The following is a 6,689-nucleotide window of genomic DNA, read 5'->3' as shown; positions in this document are numbered from 1 at the left end:
AGATATTAAAAAAAAAGTATAAACGTCGAAATTTCGGCGACCGAAGAAAAATTTTTGGCCAAAAATTCGATTTTGTATTAGGAGAACATGATACGATAGGAGGTCTACCTCCTACAAATTTTTAATTTTTGCTATATCTTTTAAACTATTGGTTTTTTGCTATAAGTGTGTTAATACTTTTTTGTGGGAAATTTTATGCTCTATCGACTGGTGCTATAAAAAATAGGTGTTATCGATAAAAAAAATAAACTTGTGCTAAAAAAGCTCCTTATTGGTCAGCCTGATAAAAAACTAAGAGCGTCATAATATAGCCCTTTCGAAACCATTCAACTTTTATTTGAAACATTTTTTAATATTCTGAATAATAAGCGAGATATTAAAAAAAAAGTATAAACGTCGAAATTTCGGCGACCGAAGAAAAATTTTTGGCCAAAAACTCGATTTTGTATTAGGAGAACATGATACGATAGGAGGTCTACCTCCTACAAATTTTTAATTTTTACTATATCTTTTAAACTATTGGTTTTTTGCTATAAGTGTGTTAATACTTTTTTGTGGGAAATTTTATGCTCTATCGACTGGTGCTATAAAAAATAGGTGTTATATATAAAAAAAATAAACTTGTGCTAAAAAAGCTCCTTATTGGTCAGCCTGATAAAAAACTAAGAGCGTCATAATATAGCCCTTTCGAAACCATTCAACTTTTATTTGAAACATTTTTTAATATTCTGAATAATAAGCGAGATATTAAAAAAAAAGTATAAACGTCGAAATTTCGGCGACCGAAGAAAAATTTTTGGCCAAAAACTCGATTTTGTATTAGGAGAACATGATACGATAGCAGGTCTACCTCCTACAAATTTTTAATTTTTACTATATCTTTTAAACTATTGGTTTTTTGCTATAAGTGTGTTAATACTTTTTTGTGGGAAATTTTATGCTCTATCGACTGGTGCTATAAAAAATAGGTGTTATATATAAAAAAAATAAACTTGTGCTAAAAAAGCTCCTTATTGGTCAGCCTGATAAAAAACTAAGAGCGTCATAATATAGCCCTTTCGAAACCATTCAACTTTTATTTGAAACATTTTTTAATATTCTGAATAATAAGCGAGATATTAAAAAAAAAGTATAAACGTCGAAATTTCGGCGACCGAAGAAAAATTTTTGGCCAAAAATTCGATTTTGTATCAGGAGAACATGATACGATAGGAGGTCTACCTCCTACAAATTTTTAATTTTTGCTATATCTTTTAAACTATTGGTTTTTTGCTATAAGTGTGTTAATACTTTTTTGTGGGAAATTTTATGCTCTATCGACTGGTGCTACAAAAAATAGGTGTTATCGATAAAAAAAATGAACTTGTGCAAAAAAAGCTCCTTATTGGTCAGCCTGATAAAAAACTAAGAGCGTCATAATATAGCCCTTTCGAAACCATTCAACTTTTATTTGAAATATTTTTTAATATTCTGAATAATAAGCGAGATATTAAAAAAAAAGTATAAACGTCGAAATTTCGGCGACCGAAGAAAAATTTTTGGCCAAAAATTCGATTTTGTATTAGGAGAACATGATACGATAGGAGGTCTACCTCCTACAAATTTTTAATTTTTGCTATATCTTTTAAACTATTGGTTTTTTGCTATAAGTGTGTTAATACTTTTTTGTGGGAAATTTTATGCTCTATCGACTGGTGCTATAAAAAATAGGTGTTATATATAAAAAAAATAAACTTGTGCTAAAAAAGCTCCTTATTGGTCAGCCTGATAAAAAACTAAGAGCGTCATAATATAGCCCTTTCGAAACCATTCAACTTTTATTTGAAACATTTTTTAATATTCTGAATAATAAGCGAGATATTAAAAAAAAGTATAAACGTCGAAATTTCGGCGACCGAAGAAAAATTTTTGGCCAAAAATTCGATTTTGTATTAGGAGAACATGATACGATAGGAGGTCTACCTCCTACAAATTTTTAATTTTTGCTATATCCTTTAAACTATTGGTTTTTTGCTATAAGTGTGTTAATACTTTTTTGTGGGAAATTTTATGCTCTATCGACTGGTGCTATAAAAAATAGGTGTTATCGATAAAAAAAATAAACTTGTGCTAAAAAAGCTCCTTATTGTCAGCCTGATAAAAAACTAAGAGCGTCATAATATAGCCCTTTCGAAACCATTCAACTTTTATTTGAAACATTTTTTAATATTCTGAATAATAAGCGAGATATTAAAAAAAAAGTATAAACGTCGAAATTTCGGCGACCGAAGAAAAATTTTTGGCCAAAAACTCGATTTTGTATTAGGAGAACATGATACGATAGGAGGTCTACCTCCTACAAATTTTTAATTTTTGCTATATCTTTTAAACTATTGGTTTTTTGCTATAAGTGTGTTAATACTTTTTTGTGGGAAATTTTATGCTCTATCGACTGGTGCTATAAAAAATAGGTGTTATCGATAAAAAAAATAAACTTGTGCTAAAAAAGCTCCTTATTGGTCAGCCTGATAAAAAACTAAGAGCGTCATAATATAGCCCTTTCGAAACCATTCAACTTTTATTTGAAACATTTTTTAATATTCTGAATAATAAGCGAGATATTAAAAAAAAAGTATAAACGTCGAAATTTCGGCGACCGAAGAAAAATTTTTGGCCAAAAACTCGATTTTGTATTAGGAGAACATGATACGATAGGAGGTCTACCTCCTACAAATTTTTAATTTTTGCTATATCCTTTAAACTATTGGTTTTTTGCTATAAGTGTGTTAATACTTTTTTGTGGGAAATTTTATGCTCTATCGACTGGTGCTATAAAAAATAGGTGTTATCGATAAAAAAAATAAACTTTTGCTAAAAAAGCTCCTTATTAATCAGCCTGATAAAAAACTAAGAGCGTCATAATATAGCCCTTTCGAAACCATTCAACTTTTATTTGAAACATTTTTTAATATTCTGAATAATAAGCGAGATATTAAAAAAAAAGTATAAACGTCGAAATTTCGGCGACCGAAGAAAAATTTTTGGCCAAAAACTCGATTTTGTATTAGGAGAACATGATACGATAGGAGGTCTACCTCCTACAAATTTTTAATTTTTGCTATATCTTTTAAACTATTGGTTTTTTGCTATAAGTGTGTTAATACTTTTTTGTGGGAAATTTTATGCTCTATCGACTGGTGCTATAAAAAATAGGTGTTATCGATAAAAAAAATAAACTTGTGCTAAAAAAGCTCCTTATTGGTCAGCCTGATAAAAAACTAAGAGCGTCATAATATAGCCCTTTCGAAACCATTCAACTTTTATTTGAAATATTTTTTAATATTCTGAATAATAAGCGAGATATTAAAAGAAAAGTATAAACGTCGAAATTTCGGCGACCGAAGAAAAATTTTTGGCCAAAAATTCGATTTTGTATTAGGAGAACATGATACGATAGGAGGTCTACCTCCTACAAATTTTTAATTTTTGCTATATCTTTTAAACTATTGGTTTTTTGCTATAAGTGTGTTAATACTTTTTTGTGGGAAATTTTATGCTCTATCGACTGGTGCTATAAAAAATAGGTGTTATCGATAAAAAAAATAAACTTATGCTAAAAAAGCTCCTTATTGGTCAGCCTGATAAAAAACTAAGAGCGTCATAATATAGCCCTTTCGAAACCATTCAACTTTTATTTGAAACATTTTTTAATATTCTGAATAATAAGCGAGATATTAAAAAAAAAATATAAACGTCGAAATTTCGGCGACCGAAGAAAAATTTTTGGCCAAAAACTCGATTTTGTATTAGGAGAACATAATACGATAAGAATTCGTTCGGGAAATTTTTGCAAGAATTATCGAAATTCTTCAGACAAAATTTTTGCCCATAATTCGTCTTCGTATTAGGAGAACATAAGTGGATAAGAAGTCAGTCGAGATATTTTTCCAAGAATTTTACCAATTCTTCTGAAATGACGTGATATTACTGGAATTTTTATAATTCTGAAATTGTAAAAATTTCGGGAGTTGGATAATAACTAAGCACTTCGGTTTGTTTGTAAAAAATAATGTTTTTATTTATGCTTTTAATGTTACATTTACATTTTTGTTTATGTACATTTATATTTTCAATTCTTGGAGATGACTTCGAATTTTTGGAATTATAATAGAAACTCTTGAACGAAAAATTTTTTCCAATTTTTCGACTTTGTATCAGAATAGTATAAGTTGTCAGGAGCACGCTCTAGAAATTTTTTCACAACGTTTGTCAGTTCATGAACGCCCATTCTTGAAATTTCTGAAATTCGAAAAATTTGTATATTAAATTTACTAATTATATTATGAATAATTATTTTTATTTATTATTTTATTTACTTACCTTTGTAGATGAAAAATATGATGCAATAGGATTAATAGGAAGTCCTTCGTTCCATAGGAGATATGTATGTTCTATACCTCGTCTATGGTTGAAATATCCATGATTACGCTCACACAATCACTGATATATCTTTTCTTTCGTATTTTTTCTCTTCTTACATGATCCTCCGATTGCAGATTATATTGTAATGTGTTCATTATATTGTAAAATGATTTTTGATTCTATTTTTTTTTCCATTTTACTTCCATCTTTCTCAATATTTTCTCTCGTATTTTTCCAATTTTTCGAATTTATGTCATAATAGTATAAATGGAAGTGACACGTGAATTTTTTAAACAATTCATGAAAGCAAAAATTTTTGTCCATATTTTACAATTTTAGAAATGTATTAGAAATATAATAGAAGATTGCACACAATTTTTATTTTATTTTTGCTCAAGTATATATTTAATTACATTTAACTGAAATGCTTATCTCTATAATTATTGTCATTATCTATTGCAATCGCAATTTTTTTATGGTGTTAACTTTTTTTTTCTTTTTTATAATTTTCTTAGTACCAAAGATAACATTCTTATTAATCTTGTATTATAGACCTGTTATTTGTTCGACCACTGAAACAAAATAAAAAAATATGTATATATAAGTTTATTATTCGTCAAAATAGAATAAGGCAAGCGATTAATAATTCTGTCATTTGTTAAGAAGAATGAAACAAATAGTATAGATCTGGTATTTAGCAGTTAAATAGGTTAAGACTCACATAGAGATCCTCGGACAAATAGTGCAACTTGTCATTTGTTACCAAGTGGAATAAGGCTGTCATGGTTGGGTTAGTAATATAGGTCTTCCATTTGTCAAACATGTAATATAAGACGAGTAGTATAGGTCAGTTATTTGTCAGCCAGGTAGAACAAGACAGTAATTACTACGTAATAATATAATCTTTGCCGAGGAAGGATAATAAAACAACGTTCGACGAATGAAAAATAACAATCATTCATCATTAGAAGCTCCTGTTTAAATTGTAAAAAGAATTGTAAAAACATTATACTCGTAACTATCTATAATTATTTTATCCTACCTTATTTTCTCTGTTACCTTCTATCTCTTCTTTTATCGAAACTCCGACCCATGGAATTTGAATACTTTTATTCGCGTGTCGGAATGGCGTGTTCAACCTGTTTACCATCTAGAATTGTCGCGTGAATCGAAAACAACGGTACCTGCCACGACGGGATACTTTTTAAGCACGTACAAAAGGACACGAACGAGATTGGACCAGTGCCGACAATTTATTTCTAATTACTGTACCGCATACGTAGCAATGTTTCCGCGGCAGTAATTGTTCAATCGTTAGTCAGTCCGGGAAACGAAAGAATTGTTGTCCGACACGCGACTATTAAACCGGTTTTCGTTTCGAAACCGCGTTACGCGCAACGGAAAATCGTCTTGGACGTTGATGGATGCGAATCAACCTTGAAACAATCCCAAGAAAATTGTTCATTCCCTCAACCACGCCGTATAATACAGCGATCAACTGACTGGGATTAGTTTCTTTTCTAACGAACCTACTTATAATTCCTTGCGAGTCATTTCACGAGGTGTGGTGTGATGTAAAACCGAGATTGCGTAAACCGCGTGATTACACAACTCGCTTTAAATCGGTATCGAAACGATCGAAATGCTTTGAAAACAATTTATTTTTTTACAAATTAAAAAAAATGATTGAAAAATGTTTTTACAAAAAAAAGCGCGAGACAGCAAACAAAGGTGATAAAAAAAAAAAAAAAAAAATACAGTCGGAACTCTGTAACTAGAACCTCTATAATACATAAAAAAAATAAAACCTCTATAAAATTGCAATTTCATTCCCTTCCGCCTCGCCGTGAAATTGAAATACAAACTTATTTTAACTCGAATTACTTTCAACATGCGCGCCATTTTAATCCTACATTTTTGTTTCAAAAATTCATTTCAGGAATAATCGTAGAACAAATAATAATAATAATATATAATTCTTAACGAAAATCCCTCTCTTTTTTTTTCTTTTTTTGAATTAATTAATTCACTCGCGACGAAAATTGCGAGATATTCCGGGTCAGAGGAGAGTACTGGTTCCAAAGAAGAGCAACGCGTATAAGGGAAAGAGCGGATTCGTTTCTGGAAGCGCAACGCGATATCAATTTGCTCGATTAAACGGCTCTCCTCTCCCTCTAACAGGTAAACGCGATTATCTGCGCGATTATATCCGTTAGCAACCCCTTCGATCTAAACTCCCGTATAACACCCGGTGGTTAAGATTCGTCGAAACGCTCCCCTTGGAAACA

At 30.3% G+C, this 6,689-nt stretch overlaps 1 long non-coding RNA gene across 1 annotated transcript in view; it reads right to left on the bottom strand.

Moving 5' to 3' along the window:
* Window positions 1–4,113: 4,113 nt before the first annotated feature.
* LOC102654023 overlaps window positions 4,114–6,689 on the bottom strand; it is a 63,938-nt gene continuing 61,362 nt past the window's right edge. Inside the window, exons 4-5 of the long non-coding RNA XR_003305977.1 lie at window positions 4,360–4,973; window positions 4,114–4,278 (exon numbers count right to left, since the gene is read on the bottom strand). This is a non-coding gene — a long non-coding RNA (uncharacterized LOC102654023). The remainder of the gene's footprint in view (window positions 4,279–4,359; window positions 4,974–6,689) is intronic.

This window comes from Apis mellifera, linkage group LG13 (assembly GCF_003254395.2).
Source record: "Apis mellifera strain DH4 linkage group LG13, Amel_HAv3.1, whole genome shotgun sequence".
NCBI lineage: Eukaryota > Metazoa > Arthropoda > Insecta > Hymenoptera > Apidae > Apis > Apis mellifera.
Note: the sequence above shows the minus strand (reverse complement) of the source record. Positions and strands in the feature narration are given on the sequence as shown.